The sequence below is a fragment of the Phascolarctos cinereus genome, unplaced genomic scaffold (genome assembly GCF_003287225.1).
Source record: "Phascolarctos cinereus isolate Bilbo 61053 unplaced genomic scaffold, phaCin_HiC Scaffold_5;HRSCAF=322, whole genome shotgun sequence".
Classification (NCBI taxonomy): domain Eukaryota; kingdom Metazoa; phylum Chordata; class Mammalia; order Diprotodontia; family Phascolarctidae; genus Phascolarctos; species Phascolarctos cinereus.
Genome location: NW_027555958.1, coordinates 372,541,191 through 372,563,263, shown reverse-complemented (window position 1 = coordinate 372,563,263; position 22,073 = coordinate 372,541,191).

Below are 22,073 nucleotides of genomic sequence, written 5' to 3'. Positions count from 1 at the left end.
TGTGATGTGTGTGTGTGTGTGTGTGCTTCCTTCTCCCCCAAGATCCACTACTCCTGACTGCCTTTGTCTACAGCAAACTGACCATCTTTGAATTAGCCCTGGAGACATCTCTTGCAATAGGAGAGGGCGAGGCTTTCCATCTATGGTTTGTATTCAGTACTCCTGGATTTGTACTTCTGACCCCAAGTTCTTTAATTATAAATTGGTTTATGTATGTGTTAGGGTTGTGGGAAAGGTACCCTTCACACTGAAGCCTCTTTATCTTTCTTCTTTTTCCTATATAGTACAGCAGAATGTAAAAAGTAAACTAGGTAGAGAGACTTAGGTTCCAGTCTTTGCCCTATTGTGATTTCACTTGGAAAAATCACTTAACTTCTCACGGCCTTGGATTTATCAACTGTAAAATGATAGGACAATCCCCAAGGATCTATAAGGTCATTTTTAATGTGTAAACATTCCAAGATTCTTCTCCATGATCACTAATTCTAGGACAGAAGATCGCTAATTAGACTGAAGGAAACCACTATCCCATGATGATTTGGGGGTGCAATTTACTCACAGAAGACTGTAACAAGAGAGGTGAATACGTTTAGTGTTCCAAGCGTTAGTCTTCAGCATTCATAGTAGGACCATAGACAGATAATGATGATGGTAATAAGAAAAAAATAACTAATAATACATAGCACTAAAATTCACAAAGTGCTGTACATATCTTATTTGAGATTCATAAAACCCTATGAGTTGGATGCTACTATCATCATTTAGTCATTTCAGTTGTATCCAACTCTTTGTGACCCTATTTGGGGTTTTCTTGGCAGAGATACTGGAGTGGCTTGCCATTTCCTTCTCCAGATCATTAAACAGATGAGGAAACTGAGATAAACGAGGTTAAGTGACTTGCCTATGCTCACACTTTATATTAAGCCACCCAGCTTCTTCCACATGTAGAGTTAGAAAGGACCATATTCTATTTCCTCTTTATATCATGACTAATGTGAAAATATGCTTAATAGAATGTATAAATAGAGCCTATATTGGATTGCACACTGTATTGGTGAGGGAGTAGGAAAGGGAAGGGGAGAAAGTTCAAAACTCAAAATCTTACGGAAGTGAATGTTGGAAACCAAAAATAAATAATTTAATTATTTTTTTAAAAATGAAAGGACCATAGAAATCATCTAACTCCTTCATTATGCAGATGAGAGAACAAGGATTTTAAGTGACTTGTCAAAGGCCACACATTAAGCGTTCAATAGCTTGCATTTATGTAGCACCTTCTGCTTTGAAATCCTGCTTTATATACCTCATCTCATTTGGTTTTCCCAACAACCACATGAGATAGGTACTATTATTACCTCCACTTTACAGAAGAAGAAACTGAGACTGAGGCAGCTTCTGTAACTTGCATAGAGTGACATAGTTATTGAGTGCCAGAAGAAGGATCTGAACTCAGGTCTCCCAGGGTTAAAGTCCAAAGCTTTATCCACTAGTCCACCTAACTTTGAATCAGGTCCTCTTAACTCTTTCCATTGTAACATGTTGCCTCTAGCTCTAGAGAACCAATCTTGCTCTAACTAGAAACTGCTTGTTGTATGACCTGGCAAGGGTGATGAGGAGTTACTTGTATGACTTCTGTAGCTGCCATATTGGTACAGTGGAAAGGACCAGGGTTTCTATCCAGCTCTACTACTGTCTACACTGGGCAAATCACTTGTGGGCCATTTGTAAAAGGAAGGGATTAGAGCAGATTATCCCTAAGGTTTCTACAACCCTCTCCCCGTCTTATTCCCTATTTTCCTGAGGTTTCCAGTAGCTATTTGTACAGATTAAATCTACCTGAGGCTAAATCTTACCCTTAAGCAAGGTAACCTTGCTGGGTGAGAATTTCCACTATTATATTACAACCAACCTTTGATTCTCAGTAGGAATCAGCCTCAGGGAAATCCTGTTTAAGTGAAATCTACCAAGAGCCTAAATGCTCATTTTAGCCAGGAGCTTCACAGAATCATAGAATTTCAGAGCTGGAAAGGACCTTTCAAACCATCTAATCCAACCCATACCTGAAAAAAAAATCTCCTCTGAAACTTGCCCAGTGGTCATCCAGCCATTACTTAGAGACTTCCAGTGAGAGGAAGCCTATGAGGGCAACCTATTCTATTCTGGACTTTCCCTAATCCTTAGGAAACAATTTCTTTTTTTTTTTTTGAGACATAAATCATAGTTATAACTCTTTGCAACTTGGACCCATGGCTATTCTAACCTCTGGAGACATGCAAAACAAATTTCACCCCTCTTCCAAGTGTTAGCCCTTCAAACATTTGAAGAAAAATAGCACGTCAGTCCAATTCTTTGGCCAGGTTGCCAACAAGTTATTCAAGTAAAGGGCTTGCAAATTCTCCTTCTTTTCTTGATTCCTATTCCAAGGAAAGATTACTCAAATCAGAGAGAAAGAAGATGGTGAAAAAAGGAGGCAAGACACTTAGCAGAAAAAAAAAAGACAGGGTAACCTAGTCTAATGAGTAGACAAGATGTGTTTGCAGACTGCCTTCTCAATCCCAGATTCCCTGGCAGTCCTATGACCTGCTTTTGAAAACTTGACTTGCTCTGATTGGGACTTAGTTTCTCCCTTGTTTTATTTCCATTGTGTATTTTTTTTAATCACTCACAGTTTTGGTTCTTCCCCTGAGGCCTTTGCCATAGAATGAGTACGTGTGGGGAAATCAACGTGTTGAGTAATACTCTGGTGCCCACTGGGGAAGGAAGTTGAAATAACTGTGCAACATAGGAGAGTTGAGCACTTTCCATTCTCCTCCTAGGAATCTTCTCACTTTGGCAGTCATCCCAGGGTCTTCCCATAGGCAGGAGTCATTCCTTGGCTTAAGCAGGTGACTAGCTTCTAGTTAGGGTGATGCCCTGTATGACCACATTCTTGTAACACTTTCTCGTGAGCATGTTTTCCATCAGACCTCTGGCGTCTCTGTCTTCTCTTACACGTGTCTGGTAATTGGTGTTGGTGCTCAGTCACTGAACTATTACCACCACACTCTGTAGATGTGAGTTGTTATGGGGGGAGGAGGGGGAGCTCATCTAAAGTTTTGTTTCCCTCTGTCTCTCCCAGATCTCTGCCTGTAGTAGTTGCTTCCTATGTCCTAGTTAGCAAATTTAGAGCCAGAAATAATTTAGCTCAACTCCTCATTCCACAGATGAGGAAAATGAGGCCCAGAGAGGTCAGATGATTAAATATTGAATAAATGTTTGCCTGCAGACTCTCCAAATGTCAATTCTTTGTCTTTTTTACAGGAAGCTGAATTGTGATTGGGGAAGTCTATTGACATACATAAGACAAGGGTAGCAATACTAATCTAGGTTCCCCTTTAAAAAAAAAAACAATCCTCTGCCACCAAAGGCAATGAATTTTCCATGTACTATTTCCATGTGCTATCTCTCATGAATTAATTAGTACATAGAAATGTACATTCATTGCCTTTGGTGGCAGGGGACCTGTGTTCAAATTCTGCCTCCATTACCTGCCAAACATGTGGCCTTGGACAACAATTTCTCATGGAGGAAAAGATTGAAAGGACATATTGGGAAACATAGGGATGCAAAAACAAAGGAGAGCAATACACATTTCTTTTCAAAAATATTTAATAAATATTTATGGTATGTGGAGCACTGCGGGAAATGAGGTCCATTGTGATTCTACATGTGGTTGAAAAGACAGTCACTACAGCAGTCCAATATTAATGGCATTTATTAAAGGCTATAATACATGGATCTATGATCACAATGGTGAAATGAGTGATTCCCTTAACTGGAGCAGACTGCAGCCCTTCCACATCTTGTTGCCTATGTGGCTCTTATATACATCTTTCTATGATGTCAGCAATGTGCTATAGATTTTCCTCTCATTCTTTTAAAATGATATGGATTCCTATCCAGTTCTTGGGTGTGCATCAACAGGCTCCCTCACATTGTTACCCAACCGTCTCACCTCCTTTGTCGGTTATCCATGTTATTAAGAAAGCTTTCGTGCCCCTTCTCCTGAGCAAATCCTTGCTGGTATTACACCACCACTCTCTTACACCTACCCTGCCACTTTCTATTGCCCTTTGGGTCACCTGCAGTTTCAACCTATCTAAACTGAACTGTTCATAGCTATATATAATCTCAAGGGAGAAGTGTTCCCCTCAGTATTCAAATTACAGGCTTTTGGGACACCAGGTAGTCCCAGCTTATTGAAAGGTCTATACTGTCTGAATCTCTTCCTATTCCATTCTAGCCCTAGATCATTGTCATCTGCTATACTTGTCTATATGGCTAGATGGTTCATTTAAATAAGAGCATGTCACAATAGGGCAATGTATGCCATATGTATTTCTCATTCACTGAGTTTTTCCAATGAAGATGACTAAATTAATTAATTTGTTAATTAAATTAATTTCTTTAAACATAAATATATACCAAATAAGAATACGTAAGTTACAAATACATATAAAATAAGAACATAGAAAATATTTTTGTACCTGTCTTGTAGTTTCCTCACCCTAGAGAACTCCTTGTTAGGAAAGAGGCTCTATCAATTTGGATCAGTACCTTCTCTGCAACTTAAAGTAGCAGCCAGGGGACAATGAGAGGTTTAGTGATTTACCCAGGATCACACAGCCAGTATGTGTAAGAGGGGAAACTTGTAAAAATCAGGGATTCTCAGATAGAGAGGTGAGAAGGGAGTACAAATCAGAGATGAAGGAAAACCAATACAAAGGTATGGAGATGGGAGATGGCTGGAAGGAGAGTAATATAAATCAAGGCTAGACAGATAAGTTCAGGCTAGATTGTAAAGGGCTTTATATGCCAAACAGAGGCATTATATTTAATTCCAGAAGTCATAGGGAGCTATTGAGGTTTGTTGAGGAGAGTGATACACATAGCCAGATTTGTGCTTTAGGGGGAAAAAATCATTTTAGCACCTGAATAGAGGATATATTGGATAAAGGAGAGATGAGGACTAATTAAGTTGTTATTGTATAGTATAGATGAGAAGAAGCAAAGACCTAAACTAGAATGCTGACTGTCTGAATAGAGAGAAAGCTATTGACATGAGAGATGTTGTGGAGGTAGAATTTCACTGGTTGACTTTGTGGGGTGAGGGAGAGTGGGGAGTTGAGGAAGACTGAAGGTGCAAATCTGTATTATGGAAGAATGGGGATGCCATCTGTGAGACAGGTAGGTTTGGGTGCATTGAGATGTTCTATTTTATTAGAATTTAACCTGTTTATAATGGTTTGTAGAGTGGGACTGGTGGTCCAGTTGGTAATGTGAAACTGGAATTTGGAAAAAAGACAAGGATTAAATGTGCAGATGTGGTATTCAGCTGTGCAGAGATTTTGATTAAAAACATAGGAACCTATGAAGAAAGGCACCAAGTCTAGTTTATCTTTGTATCTTCCCAAGTTAAGCACATCATAGGTAGAAGAATGTAAGTTCCTCGAGGGACAGGAATTTTTTTTTCTATTCTGTCTTTGTACATAAATTCCTGATAAATCAAACTGGATGAGCATTTAATAAATGCTGAATTGAATTGGAATAATTGCCAGGCTCTAAACACTAAACTGATAATAGAAAACTTTTGAAACAAAGCCTTTATAAGGTAGGGACTATCTGTATGTTTCTTAGAAATTATCTGTGATTTAAAATTTCAGTTCTATTTAATTAATAGTTGTTATGCTCCTACTGTATGTATGGAACAGCCCTGAGAGTTATATGAGTAAGACACATTTCTGGTCCTCAGGAAGCTTACACTTTGGTGATTGATAGATATGTTTCCATAGAACGGTAATGAGATTAACCTGTAGAAATAGAAATTTCTTAACCTGGAAAAACTTGTATGGACTGATGCTGAGTGAAGTGAACAGAACCAGGAGAACATTGGACACAGTAACAGCCATGTTGTACGATGACTAACTTTGATAGATGGCTCTTCTCAGCAATGCAAGGATCTAAAACATCTCTAAAAGTCTCATTATGGAAATACTATCCACATCCAGAAAAAGAACTATGGAGTTTGAATGCAGATCAAAGCATACTATTTGCTCTTTTTTTCCTTCTGTTTTTTTTTTCTTTTTTCTTTTTTTTTCTTTTTCTACTTTCTTGTGGTTCCTATTATGGGCTCTAATTCTTTATTTACAACATGACTAATGTGAAAATATGTTTAATAGGAATGTACATGTAGAGCTTATATCAGATTTCACTTAGTGTTGGGGAGGGAGGCAGGGAGAGAAAGAGAGAAAATTTAAACCCCAAAAGCTTTTGGAAGTGATTGTTGAAAACTAAAAACAAATAAATTTTAAAAAAAGAAATAGAAGTTTCTTTAACTAAAGATGATCTTATTCAAAAAACATCTTTGTAACTCATACAAACCAATGTTAGTGCATCATAGGGTGTTAGCAGTGTTTCCTAAACTGCCCTCAGGTGCAGCCATACTCAATCCAGGAGTGAGGAAGGAGGCCATGTGTGGCCTTCTAGGTCCCCGGGTGTGGCCTTTTAACTGAGTCCAGAACAAATTTGCAGAACAAATCATTTTATTAAGGGGATTTCTTCTGTGAAGTTTGGATTCCGTCAAAGGGCCACACTTAAGGACCTAAAGGGCCATGTGTGGCCTCGAGGCCACAGGTTCCCCACCTCTGGTCAACACAATCACCTCTGCACATAGAAAGCTTCCATTTGTTCTACGGAACTGATAGTACATAGGGCTGATCCACAGAAAAACCATAAAGTTTGTTCCAGGCATTATAAATGAACCAATTCAAACAATGTCAGCTATATAAAGGACCTTAGAAATATTCTCATAGGACCCTCATTTAGGAACTGAGAAAACTGAGACCTTGAGAGGTTAAAGGATGGGCTCTAGGTCATACAGGTAATAAACATGAGAAAAAGGGATTTAAACTCAAGTCTTCTAATGAAAAATGCAGTGTTCTTTCCACTAAACCACACTGACATTTCATCAGCTGCCTAGTCCCACCTTATTAATCTAATTTTACCTCTTGTTATTTCTTGACAAGGATTCTTTAGTCCAGAACACCAGTCTCTCATCTCCCATTCCCTTACATGTCCCTTTCCCCAAAAAAGAAAAATAAAAAAAGTTCTTTCCACTTACCAGTTTTTTTTTTTGTCAAGGACAGCATTGGGTGTTAGAAACAATGATAGATCTACAGTCAAATTTGATGCTGATCAGTTGTTTCAGTTGTATCCAACTCTTTGTGACCCCATTTGAGGTTTTGGTTTGTCATTTCCTTCTCCAGTTTATTTTATAGATGGGGAACTGAGGCAAACAGGGTCACCCAGCTAATAAGGGTCTGTCTGAGGCCAGATTTGAGCTCAGGAAGATGAGTCTTCCTGATTTCAGCCTAACACTCTAGGCGCTATGCTACCTAGCTGCTCCCAGTTAGGAAGGTCTGGATTTGAATTTCAACCGTACTCTTTACTACCTACGTGACCTTGGCAAATTGGTTTTCTCATCTGCCAAATGCAGAAGGTTGGACGAGATGGTGTCTGGGGGTCCTTCCACTTATAAATCTGTGGTTTATGTCTGAGGCACCTTCAACTCTAAATCTTATGAGTACCAGAAAGTATTTTATTTTAGTAATTTTACTTTTTTGTTGGTTTCATTTTAGTTTGAAAGAGTTTAAATTGAGATGTTATTTCAGCCAATCATTGGCATTTTAAATCTTAACTTTGGCTAACTTAAATCTTAACTTAAATCTAATTTAATCTCAACATACAACTAATTGTTGATTGAATAGTTTTATCCTCTGTTAGGGGAATGTTGGGTATCAGCAAATAGCAGTTGGGGTGGAAGTGGGGGCGTATGTGGTGACTTTTTTGAGATAAGAGCCTAAAGCAGGGGATTTTAACCTTTTTGTGCATCTTGGACCCTTTTGGCAGTCTACTGAAGTCTAAGGATCACTTCTCAGAATACTTTTAGATGCATAAAATAAAATACATAGAATTACAAAGGAAACCAAAGTTAGTAAAAATAAAGATGACCTTTTTTTTCCTCTAAGTTCATGGACCCCTTAAAATCTGGGTCTCTGGACCCCAGGTTAAGGACCCCTGGTCTAGAGTTAATTCTTTATAGTTTACTTAGCACTTTGTATACATTATCTCTCTTGATCATCATAGGAGTTTGTGAAGAAGTCAGTGAAGGCATAATTATCCCCATTTTACAGAGGAGGAAACTGAGGCACAGAAAGGCTAAGTGACTTATGTAAGGTTAAACAACTAGTAAGTGCCAGAGGTGAGGAGCCAGGCTCAATAAGCTTCTGATCAAACACTCTTCCTATTGCACCATAGACATTATTTGGAAAGTAGAGGCTCTGGAATCACACATAGTTTACCAGACCCATGAGCAAATGGATTTAGCCATTTTAAGATGGTTTAAGAAAGGCAGATGATTAAAATGAGACAGTTCTATCTTTCCCCCTCTGCTACAAGGATCCCTGCTGCCCTGGGAAAGATAAATAGAGACTGATCTACCCATGCCTGATGGATGTCCACCCTTTAAGCTACTAAGTAGAGACAGAGAATCGTGTCTTGTAGTCACCAATTTCTTCCAGTCCCTGCGTCTTTGGGACCCACCTAAGCCAGCACAGGGCTATATGGAGGCTTCTTCCTGTTACCTTCAGTCTCCTCTTTGGGTACAGATTGACTCTCTTCCTCTTCCTTTGCACCATTATCAATCTCTTTCTCTACCCTCACCTTTGTTTCCAGGATCTTTTGAAACTGTGTAGTTCTATAGAAAGGACCCTGAATTTGCAATCAGAGGACTGAGCTAATTCTTGGCTCTGCTATTTGACCTTCCGATTTTTGCCAAAAAAAAAAAACCCTTCATCTCTCTGGACCTTTCCTTGTGCCCTGTGGGCTCTGGGGAAGGGAGAAAGTTAATTCTTTCATATTTTCACACCATCACCTCCCTCCACCAGAGCTATGGAATTCATTCTTCCAGTCCTTTTACCTCCAGAAGAGAAGGGTTTTGTCAATGAGGCACTGCTGGGAAGCTGTCTCCCCATTAATTTCCATTAATATGTTTAACAACACAAACATTCCTCCACCACCTAAGCTTATGTTTGTTTGCCAAACATATTTTTCAATCCCTGGGAACTCTGAAGAACAAAGTGTTCCTAGGCCCATTGCTTACATTTAAATTTTTAATACTGTTTAAAGTAAGACTTTGTTTCCCTATCCTGACCATATTGGAGTCTGGAATGGAGGGCCTGGGTTCTCTTCCCTCATCTCTGAGGGCAGGCGCTTTTCATTCTCCATCAATGCTCTAATTCTAGGACCCAGAGTATCTTGCAATCCTTGACTGAAAAAAGCTACAGAAATGCAAAGAATTCTGTTTGATATTATCAGAGGAGTAAGTTCAAGTCAGAAAATGAGGCAGGATTTAAGCTCTATCTCTGGCTTGCCCTGCTATTGTGGATTAGTCGGTCCATTTTAACGTTACTAAAATGTATTTTTGGAGAAGGGGGATAGCTAGACAGGCAATGCTGAGGATTTAATTCATTGTGTTGTCACAGGAGTGATAATGTTGGCTCAATTTCGGAGGTCAGAAAAAGCGGTAGGGTGCTGAAGTCTCCCAGAGCTGAAGTTCTCACAATGCTATATAATTAAGGGAAATAGGCTTCCAGGCTCAGTGTAGATATCGAAGAAGGAAGTGCACCTAAGCAAAACATTATGAAGCTGGACAGTTGGAGGGTGAGGGTCAGATAAGGTTGAATTCTGCAGCTTTATCAGGCCTGGATGGATGGGGAAAAGAAGGGAGGGGACAATAAGTCAAATGATTGCAAGAGGGTGGCTAGCTGCTACAGGGTAATTCAAAACAAACCAGGGTATTACCAACAGCAACTGAAAATCACCAACTCAGGATTAATTGTCATTCCATTGGCCTGTGAGGCGACTGATACCAAATATAATTGAATTACTTTGTAATTATTTCTTTTGGAGAGTTTAACTGAAGCTGGGATTTGAAGAAGGTCTTTTTCCCCCTTTTTCCTTTGCACTGCAAATGGTTTTGCATTAAGGATATTTTCTGCTTTGCTGTATTATCTTGTACAAACTACTCTGGTTTGTTTCCCCCCTCTTCCTTGCCAATGGGGTTGTTTAGTTATCGAATTAAAGTCAGAAGTGAGCGGATTCTTGCCAGCAGGACAGAATTTCTAATAAATATGTAAATAATGTATCTCTCAGCTGTTGCCTGGGGCATTCTGCTCTCAGTGTATCCACGTGGAGGCAGTCTGGGGCTGAGGCGAGCTTGTTGTAGGCAAGAGGTGCCCATCAGTTCACAGAGCAGAAAGGAGGTTGGTTTGGGTTCCAGCTTTGCCACAAACTGGCTACATGACCTTAAGCACATTTACTCTTTCTCTGGGCATCAGGTTTTTTTCATCTGAAAAATACAGGCTTGGGAATTTTATTTCAAAGTGAGAGGATACTGCATTCTTCCCAGGTGTTGGCCCCTTGAAAGTAGAGAAAATGGGAGTCTCAGAGCCATCTTATCAGGTAAGACCCTAGTTCTGTTAGTCTGGGCCCAGTTCTCATCTTCAGCTCTTATACCAGGCAAACATACTATCACAGGTGGAGAGAAATGAATCTGTAAGGGAACTTATAAGTCATCTACTGAAATCCCCTCATTTTTTAAATAAGGAAACTAAAACAAAAAAAGTGTGAATGATTTGCAAAAGCTAAGCTAGGAATCAAACATAGATCCTTGGATTCTAAACCTAGCACTCTTTACACTGTAATGAAATGAAGCATCTCAGACCCATTCTCCCAGGTGTTCCATACTACTGACAGAAAGCTACATGACTGGTAGGGCCTCCATACTATGGTCCCTAATTTCTTGAGAACATAAAGATAAGACATGTCTCTCTTGCAATAAATCCCAGTGTGCTGACTCCAAGAGGGATGTAAAAACTCACACAAAAGACCTGTTCAGGGAAAGGTCCAGACACCAAAAAAGAGGACCCTTTTATTCACATACAAACATGATGACTATGAAAGCTCGTAATGCTTTTGTTCTGAAATTACTGCCATCAGCAAACTGAAAAAAGTACTCAATCAGATCACCATCATCAAAAGAGTAGTTTTTATTTCATTTACCCTCACTCTAAAAGAAAAACTGAGGAACAGAGATGTTATGATTAGTTCAAGGTCATGCAGGAAAACAAAATCCGGATCTGCCAACTTCTAGTTCAGAGTTCTCTTCATTATACTCTGCTGACTATACTGGCAGAGGACAAAAGGTCTACCAGCCCAGGCAGAAAGTAACAGGGCTGGGATTTGAACCAGGATTCTCAAACTCTAAAGTTGCCTACTCCTACTATGTCAAGTTTCCTTTAGAGGGTGTTGTACAAGTTCACAGAATCAGAAAATTAGAGCTGCAAGGGACTTTGAAGGCCATCCATTTTCAGATGAGAAAACTGAGGCCACTAACCCCATCAAAGTTAAATAAGTAGTGTCAGAAATGGAACTTGCATGTAAGTCATTTGACCTCAGTTTGAAATCTGATGATCCATAACCTCTTTGAGCCTCAGCGTCATTTGTAAAATGGCAATTAAATTTACTTTAATGTCTTGCCTTCAAAGGTCATTAGGAGGAAAGCTCTTTGTAAGCTATAAGGTCAATATGAGTTACTAGTTTGCCAAGTCTGAAGGTGACGGATATAGAGGAATATTTGGTAAAAGATCCAGCGTGTGGAAAATATCTGAATTTCTTAATTTCTGGGCATTGACTCCACATTTTGACTATTGTGACTGCTGCGCAACAGGTACTTAACAAAAGTTTATTTACAACAGCAGCAGCAGTAGTAGCAGCCCACATTTACTTATCACTTTAAAATTCATAAGATGCTGTACTCTACCAAAAGGGTAGGTAATGGATGTAGTATTATCCCATCTTAGAGATGTGAAAACTGAGTCTCATTGAGGTAGAACTTGTCCTTTTCATGATCAAACAGCTAGTAAAGTATCAGCACTAGGACTCAAACCCAGGTCTCCTGACTCCAAATACAATTATCTCTCCATTCTTAGTTCTACAAGGGAAAGGAAGTTAGAACATGTCACTGAGTGTGTTCTAACCCTTGGGTTTGTTGTCCATGCCCCTTTTGTGAGCAAAGCAAACATGGAAGAATGCCCCCAATGCCAGATGCCATTATAACTCTGCCCTAGGTACTATGTCAACATGAATATTTGATAAACAGTACCTTGTACAGTTTTGTTGAGAGGTAGGGGAAGTGCATCCAGACCTGTGATTTTAATGGTGGAGGGAATGGTCCAGTGAGGAAACTTTTTCCATTGATGCAGATTGGCAGTTGGTCTATACTTGATACTCTGGGTTGCCTCCAGAAGTAAGAAGTTAAGTGACTTATTTAAGGATGCTCAGCTAGTATGCTTCATAGAAAGGATTTAAACCCAGCTCTTCCTGACTCCTAGCCATACTTCCTAGCCACTGTAGCACTCTGCCTCTACTTTATTCATAACAAGTGCTTAATAAATGTATGTGGAATGGAATGGAAAGTAATCAATAGCTTAGTTCCCAGGGAGGAAATCCAGGTGTTGAATGGAGCTGGGTTCCTAGGCATCATGTCTTGGTATGCATTGTGAGTTTCTTTGTGAGATAAAGTGAGAAATTAATTAGAACCATAATTTATGGATTGCTAATCACTGCATATTGTAGGAAAGCCAAAAATACAAAGGTTTTGCATTTTATGTGCTTACAAATCTTTTCGCAGCTCTCCTTCTCATCCAGGGCTTTCCTTTCTCCACGTCCCGGGCTGGAGTGCTCCATGACCTCCACTACATTCAAGTGGCATCATTGGCTTATCCACTAGAAAACCAACTGCGAATTAATTCTGGAGGCATCCATGAGTAAACAATGTTAGAAAATGCTGGGATCACCCAGGGAATTGGCTTATGTCTCCTGGACCAAAACCACAGGCAAGAAGAAATAAATAATTTTCCATCCTTTATGATTTTTTCCCACCAGATATAATTAAACAACGGTGGTAGATAAACCCACTTCCCTCACTCCACTTGACAAGCAACTTAAAGCCCCCACCTAGAAAGTGGGCAAGGATACAGATTCCCAAATAAAAAGCTGCCAAGCTAGAAAACTCCTAAGATCAGCAGCAGATGGACTGACTAGGGACAGATCTCAAAACACGAAGCAGTTTGTCCCCATCATTGCCTAAAGAAAGAAAAGTCAGTTAACAGTTGGGAAGAAGGCCATCCTGTCAAGATATTTGTTTTATCCCTTGATCTTTTCCTTCTGGCAAGTGAACTCTATGTATGGGTCCACATCACTGGGACTGTTTTAGAATGGAAGGTGTAGAAGGGAAGATAATTGAGCTTTCTGTGTGAAAGGTGAAAACCTTTGGATCCAAGCATCTTCTCTGATTACAGACAGTCAGGGCTCCCTTCCCTTGATAGGACTTCTGATGAGTTGTACCAACTTCCTTTGACTAGAGCTTTGGGGATGCTGTTGTTCAATAGTGTCTCCTCGTGACCCCATTTAAGGGTTTTCTTGGCAAAGATGCTGGAGTGGTTTGGCATTTCCAATATTTCTTGTATTGTTATATTATTGTTACTATTATTGAAAGTATGTGTAATGTTATTTTTGTTATTATACCTAATGTCTCAATGGTCTGAAGGCTATAGAAAATACTACCTTATCACTTCCTCCTTCTCTTCCCCTTCTGTCTCCATCTTCCTATTCTTCCTCCTCCTCTCTGTCTCTCTCTCACCATCTTCCTCTGCTATTTCTCTCTTCTTCTTACCTTTTTTCTCTCTGTCTTCCTCTTATTCCTTCTCCCCTTCTGTCTACCTCCTTCTCTTCTGCCTATCTTTTTCTCCCTTTCCCCTCCCTTCTCCTTCCACAAAATGTTGTGGAGAAATGCATTAGGTAAGCTTTGCCTAAGCATAATCAGCGCCTGGTTAGAAATCAGTTGATGTTATTCACAAAGTGCTAATGATAACAGACACACTGATCATGATGATGATGATGATGATGATGATGATAACAATAGCTCCTTGCATTTGTGTATTTTATTTTTTCTTGAAGTCTGTCTTTATTTTTTACTCTCACCAACCTCATGGAAATATACTGGGCAGAATTTTGGGCCAGGCCTAACTCAAACCAGTTCAATGATTCAGACTCAAGGTTAAACCTCAATGAGATCTTCTTCATAAGATAAAAGTAAAACAATTTCATTTAGAATGATGAAAAAGTATACAATTCATATTTCTGCCTTCTCAATAGGTGGTGGAAGGATGGAAAGAGGGGAAATTTTGGAACACAAAATAATTATTTTTAAAAAGGTACAATTCCTGAAGTTAAAAAATATAACTCAAAACACTCCTCCTCTTTACCTCTGTAGTGATCACGAAAGTCAGCAATTCTATTTCAAGAAGGGTATACTTGCCAAGTAATAGGAATTCCTCTAAAATCTTTAACACTAGCTCCTCATAGGCTGATCCTTTTATGCTTCAGGATTCAAAGAAGTCAAATAGCTTTTTTCATTGCTTGAAGAAACAGCTCAGCCTGCATAAAACAAGTGTTGTTCCTGCCACTGGTGGAAAGAAATCAAGGGACACAGATTAAGAGATTTTGTTCAATACAAAGGCAGATCTATGACCCAGGTTTTCAGTGCCCAGTTCAAGGATTTTTTTGCCCACTTCCTCAACTGGAGCAAAAGTTTTATAAGAGTCTAATGGAATATGCTGTCAAAAAAAAATCAGGGACAGAGCCAAGATGGAGGAGTAAAAGCAGTCACTTGCTTGAGCTTTCCCCAAAACTCCTCCAAATACCTATAAAAAATGACTCTAAACAAATTCTAGAGCAGCAGAACCCACAAAAAGACAGAGTAGAACAAATTTCCAGCCCAAGACAGCCTGGATGGTTGATCAGAAAGGTATATCACTCCAGGTGGGGAGAGGAGGGCAGTTCAGTGCAGGTGTGCATGCAAGGCAGGCCTCAGAGAACCTGGAGCAGGCCTCAGAGGACTGAATCACAGGCAGCTGTGGCAGTTTCCAGACTTCTCAACCCATGAACACCAAAGACAACTTAGAAGGCCAGTGGGGAAAGTCTGTGTCTACAGTGAGAGAGAGAAGTGAGGAGGTCTCAGATCCAGTCCCCAAGCCTGGCCCCGGGGGCAACAGCTGCTTCCTGAGCTTCTGGCCCACAGACTGAGGGGGAATTGAGTGGCTAATCAGAGGGGGATTGCAGGGATCTCTTTGCTGGTGCAGGATTCTCTTGCTTTGCCCATGCTTGGATCTGGATCACAGTTCTGGCTGGCAGTCCTAGGGCAATGAGGACTGCTGGCATGGTGGAGCTTGTAGTGGTGATGTGAGAAAATCCTCCTCACAGTTCCAAGACAGAAAAGAGTGCTTGTGGTCACTCATAGACCAAAGTACAGACCAGGAAAGGAGTAAACACCTCACCCTTGATCACAGCACCTTGGAAGAACTGAAAATTTACAGGTCCCTAGAAATATCTCTGAAAACAACTGCACAAAACCCTCTAAGCTTGGGACAGTACATTCTCCACACTGGAAACAGACCCCTACCTTAACAAAGAGTGTATAACTCAAGTAATTGGCCGGGATCATGAGCAAGCAGTGAAAAAAGAGTCAGACTATAGGATCTTACTTTGGTGACAAAGAAGATCAAAACATATAACCAGAAGAAGACAACAAAGCCAGAGCTCCTACATCTAAAGCCTCCAAGAAAAATATGAATTGGTCCCTGGCCATGGAAGAGCTCAAAAAGGATTTTGAGAAGCAAGTAAAAGAAGTAGAGGAAAAACTGAGAGTGATGTTAAAGGAGACCCCAAAAACTATTGAAGAAAATAACATCTTAAAAAATAGCCTAACCCAAATGGCAAAAGAGGTCCAAAAAGCCAATGAGGAGAAGAATGCTCTAAAAAGCAAAATTGGCCAAATGGAAAAGGAAGTCCAAAAGCTTACTGAAGAAAATAGTTCCTTAAAAATTAGAATGGAGCAATTGGAAGCTAGTGACTTTATGAGAAATCAAGACACTGTAAAACAAATCCAAAAGAATGAAAAAAATAGAAGACAATGTGAAATATCTCATTAGAAAAACAACTGACCAGGAAAATAGATCCAAGAGAGAGAATTTAAAAATTATTGGACTATCTTAAAGCCATGATCAAAAAAAGAGCCTAGACATCATCTTTCAAGAAATTATGAAGGAAAATTCCTGATATTTTAGAACCAGAGGGCAAAATAGAAATTGAAAGAATCCACCGATCTCCTCCTGAAAGAGATCCCCAAAGGAAAACTCCTAGGAATATTGTAGCCAAATTCCAGAGTTCCCAGGTCAAGGAGAAAATATTGGAAGCAGCCAGAAAGAAACAAGTTAAGTATTGTGGAAACATAATCAGGATAGCATAAGATTTAACAGCTTCTACCTCAGGGCATGGAATACAATATTCCAGAGGGCAAAGTAGATAGGATTCTCAAGAATCACCTACCCAGCAAAACTTGAGTAGAATCCTTCAGGGAAAAAAAAAAAAGGTCACTCAGTGAAATTGGGAATTTTCAAGCATTCTTGATGAAAAGACCAGAGCTGAATAGAAAATTTGACTTTCAAATACAAGACTCAAGTGAAACATGAAGAGGTAAACAGAAAAAGAGAAATCATAAGAAACTTATTAAGGTTGAACTGTTTATATTCCTGCATGGAAAGATAATATTTGTAACTCGTGAATCCTTTGTCAGTATTAGGTTAGTGGGAGGGGAAAAAAATTATATGTATGTACAGATAGAGAGATAGAGAGATAGAGGGCACAGGGTGAGTTGAAGATGAAGAGGTGATATCTGGAAAATAAAATTAAGGAGTGAGAGAGGATTATACTGGGAGGAGAAAGGGAGAGGTAGAATGGGGTAAATTATCTCACATGAAACAGACAAGAAAAGGCTTTTACAGTGAAGGGGAAATGGGGGAAAGTGAGAGGGAATGAGTGAATCTAATTCTCATAGGATTTGGCTTAAGGAGGAAATAACATACACAATTGGGTATGGAAATCTATCTTACCCTACAGGAAAATAAGAGGGAAAGGGGACAAGAGAGCAGGGGGATGATAGAGGGGAGGACAGCTTGGGGGAGGGAATAATCAGAAGCAAACACTTCTGAGGAAGGATAGTGTCAAAAATAAATGGGGGGCGGGATAGGGTGAAGAGAAAGATACTTAGTTTTTCACAACATGACTACTCTGGCAGTGTTTTGCATGACTACACATGTATAACCTGTATGGAGTTTCTTGCCTTTTCAATGAGGGTGGGTGGGAAGAGAGGAAAGTAGAAAATTTGTAGCCCAAAGTTTTAAAAAACATGTTAAAAAAAATTGTTTTCACATGCAACTGGGAAATAAGAAATACAGGAAATGGGGCATTGATATATATCTTGCCCTACAGGAAAATAGAAGGGGTAAAGGATAAGAGAAGGGTGGAGAGATAGAAGAGAGGGCAGATTAGGGGAAGGAGTATTCAGAATGCATGCCATCTTGGGGATTGGGGGAAGGATGAGATGGGGAGAAAATTTGGAACTCAAAATCTTGAGGAAGTGAATGTTGAAAACTAAAAATGAATAAATTAAAAAAAATAATGAACACTCTCTCTTCCAAGGGCATATAAGCTTCAAAAAAAAATTCAGAGAGGTGTAGAAAGTCTTACATGAACTGATGCAAAGCAAAATAAACAGAACCGGAGAAAAGTATACATAATGACTTAAATAATGTAAATGGAAAGAACAATCATAAAACAATCAAAAATTAGTGTTGCAAAATTACAAAGAACAAGCTTGCACCACCCTAAAAAGAGATATGAAATGAAAATGATAAGTCCTCCTTTCACTTTGCAGAGATAGAGAGAGGGTCCATGGTTATGGAACATTGCATATATCATTAGAATTTTTTTAATGTAGTGATTGGCTTTACTGCTTTTTTTCTTTTTAAAAGTCTTTGTTGTATGATATGGGTCTCTGGGAACATTTAGGGGGAAGGATAACAGCGGAAGGAATTTAGGCTATATAGAAACAAAACATATCAGTAATTTTTTAAAAGAGACTAACGGAGCTATGATTAACCTGCAAATCAGCCCTGAACAATAGATTGAGAGTCAGAAGATTTGGCTTCAGTTCCTTCATTCACTAGTCTTGGACAAGTCACTTCCCGTCTGGGCTTCAGTCTCTTCCTGTAAAAAATGACACTGGGCTTCAGCAGTGCCTTCTTGTACTAAATTTGTTTAATTCTAGCACCCTACCTCAGATTATGCCACCCTTTCTTCATTGTCTTCAGCCTGCATCAGCATAGTCAGAATAACCTGGTAGGGAAGAAGGGGAAGATTTGAGACTTCTGGGAATGTGTTCCCACCCTCCATTTCCACTGACACTTTGTGGCTTACAAGTCGTGCTGGGTGAGAGAATTGGGCTCAAGATGCAAAAAAAGGGTGGAAGGGGAAGGGGAAGCAGAGCTACTCAGGGAGGTTGTTAATGGTGAGGTCTTAGGTTAGAAGATTTTATCCAAAAGTAGCAAGAGATGTTTTTTTTTTTTTTTTCAGAAACTAAGGTCTCTTAGCCCCTGCTCTGAGCAGCACTCTGAAAAATGAACTGGAGAAAGTCAAATGTACAGATCATTAAGGGACCCTGAAACTCAGCACTAAGATATTAAACACAAAAGAGCTGAAGTTAACATGAGGTGTTATTGGTTTGGGGAGATGGGCTATTTCCCCAAGGTCCATAATTAGAAACAGAAACCTTTTGTGTGTAATTAAAAGTAAGATATTGGTTGTTAAGACCTGGAAGACAGGAGGAAACCTTCTCTCCAACTGGCATTTGGAATTAGATTTTTTTTCTCTCCTACTTATGAAATATGAGAGCTTTCCTGACTATTTAGGAAATAGAGTTTAATTTCACTTCTATAAGCATTTTTGTAACTGATAATGAAGGGATATGTTTTGCATATGTGATATGAAATCAACAAGGTGCCCTATTGAAACTGGATGGCCTTTGGAGACTTCTTTTGTGCAAGGAATCTGTCACTGAGAAGCTGATTAATTACTGTAATAATCATAATTTTTAAAATTAAAAAAAATCTCTTCCCATTCATTAAGTACACTGCAGATAGGTGCCAGAGGTAATTATTGTCTGAAAGTACTTCCGAATTATCTTTTCTAATCCAGCCATGCTGACATTTTTGAGAGAGAAAAAGTGTTTTGTCTCTTCTTTTATGAGTGGGGTGACATTTGAATATGCAAACAGTGTCAAAGCCTGCCCTATGGATGTTTTCTTGAGCTATGATTTATGAGGCCAGCCTATTGTATTTGCTATCACACAACCAGAAAGGTCATTAGACAAAGAGGTTCTACTTACAGGAGTCTACAGCTCATCTACTGATATTTTAATTTTTGTTCTGCTAGAGAGTTTCCAGCTCTCCTCTTGAGGTGTGGTGGACACTAGCCTGCTATGTTTTTTCACATACAAACTGTCTATGCAGTTTGTACCAACTCCTGCTCTTTGGAGAGACAAATTTGTAGGTGGGAAGAGCGCTAAACTTGAAATCACAAGGCATTAATTCAAATCCCAACTCTGCCTCTTATTAGCTATGTGATTTTGACTAGGCTATTAAGGTCTAGGGGGTCACAGTCTCTTCTATGTAATAAGAATGATAATTCTAACCCAGTGGCTGTTGGGAGGAAAGGTTTTTTTGTAAGCCAAAGTGTTCTATGTGTATATGAATGATTAGTCTTGGTGTTTGGGCACAGGACTGACTGGGATAATAGAAATACACAGATAATCAAAAAACCTCATTTAAACCAATCGATTCAACAACCCTCTCTCAGGATGTTCATGACACCGTGTGCATGACACTAAACTGGGTGTAACAAAATACGATGGTCGGCAGGGGAAGAGAATAGTCTGACAAGTGTTTTTGGAGAATCTACATGTAGAGCCTTGTAGTAGGGGTCTGTGTGTGTGTGTGTGTGTGTGTGTGTGTGTGTGTGTGTGTGTGTGTGTGTGTGGTATAGAAATGACAGGGAGAGAGGAAAGAAAACACAAAACAAATAGAAGACATTGTCTTAGATCTTGAGTTGTTTATTTTCTCTTGCCGAGGATGAATATATATTTATGACCAAGACTAAAACACTTTTTAAACTTTAGAGTGCTAGAGAAATCCGAGCTATTATTGGCACATTTAGGTTATGACTACTACTAATAAAAGCAGTGTGGAATCTGCTTCAGGAAGATCTGGGTTGAAGTCTCATCTTTGATATATACTGGCTATACAACCCTCGACAGGGGGCAGCTAGTTGGTGCAGTGGATAAAACGCTGGTTGTGGAGTCAAGAAGACCTGATTTCAAATCTGTATGGAGAAACTTACTAGCTGTGTGACCCTGGCAAGTCATTTAACCCTGTTTGCCTCAGTTTCTTCATCTGTAAAATGTTCTGGAGAAGGATCTCTGCCAAGAAAACTCCAAAACTCCAAATGGGGTCGTGAAGAGTCAGACATAGGGGCAGCTAGGTGGTGCAGTGATAGAGCACTGGCCCTGGATTCAGGAGGACCCGAGTTCAAATCCAGCCTCAGACACATAAAAACACTAGCTGTGTGACCCTGGGCAAGTCACTTAACCCTATTGCCTAGCCAAGAAAAAAAAGAGTCAGACATGACTGAAAAATGACTAAACAACAAACAACAACAACTCTGGACAATTCTCTTTAACCTCTAAGAGCCCCAGGAAATGTTCTAAGAATATATATTATAGAACAATTGCAGATCTGCATTGGTAGTTAGCATGTGCTCTGGGTTATACTCTCAAACTTCCATTTCCATAGGTAGGTTGGGTCTCCAAAGGGTGGCTACTATATCTCCCCTCATTGTTCTATGGGTAAGCCCTAAGGGATTTGGAGGTTGATGGTACCATAACTCATAAACTGCAACTAGTGTGTGCCCCCAATTCATTTTTATCAGTTAATCAGGCAAACCTAAACAGGCTTTAGAAAAGAGTATTTACTAGTGGTTGAAATGGCCCCATTTTAGCTCTGATACTTGAACTAGGTAAGAATACTTTTGAATTTACCTAATCAGAACTGAATGCAAACAGGACGAAGTACCCCCTTGAATTAATCAGTCATTGTGTGAGAGGTGCCACACCTAGAGTAATTGGTATAAAAGGAAGAAACTATCTCAGAACCAAAGGAAGATGTACTGAACATTGTATTTGAAAGGTTGAAGTAAGTATGGCATTTCCAGTATACCTTTGAGTATCAAAGAGAAGACTGAACTATGAGTGAGAAGGAAGATAGCAATGAAAATCAGTGGATCTACAAGTAAAAGCATACCTTGTTTTATTGTGCTTCGCTTTATTGTGCTTGGTCAATACTGTTTTTCACAAATTGAAGGTTTGTGGCAACCCTGCCTCAAGTAAGTCTATTGGTGACATTTTTCCCACAGCATGTGCTCGCATCATGTCTCTGTGTTAAATTTTGGTAATTTTTGCAATATTTCAAATGTTTTCATTATTACTATATCTGTTATGGTGATCTGTAGTCAGTGATCTTTGATATTACTACTGTAGCTGTTTTGGGCCACCATAAATTGCACCCATATAAGACTGTGATAAATGTTGTGTGTTCTGATTGCTCCACTGACCAGCCATTTCTCCCTCTCTCTCCTTCTCCTCTGGTTTCCCTATTCCCTGAGACACAACAATATTGATATTAAGCCAATTAATAACTCTGTAATGGCCTCTAAGTGTTCAAGTGATAGGAAGAGTCAATCTATGCATCCAATTTCATTGTTGTCTTATTTTAAGAAATTGCCACAGCCACCCCAATCTTCAGCCTGATCAGTCAGCAACCATCAACATTGAGGCAAGACCCTCCACTAGCAAAAAAAGATTACAACTTGCTAAAGGCCCAGATATTGGTTAGCACTTTCTTTTTTTTAGCAATAAAGTATTTTTTAATTAAGGTGTGTACATTGTTGGGGTGTTTTTTTAG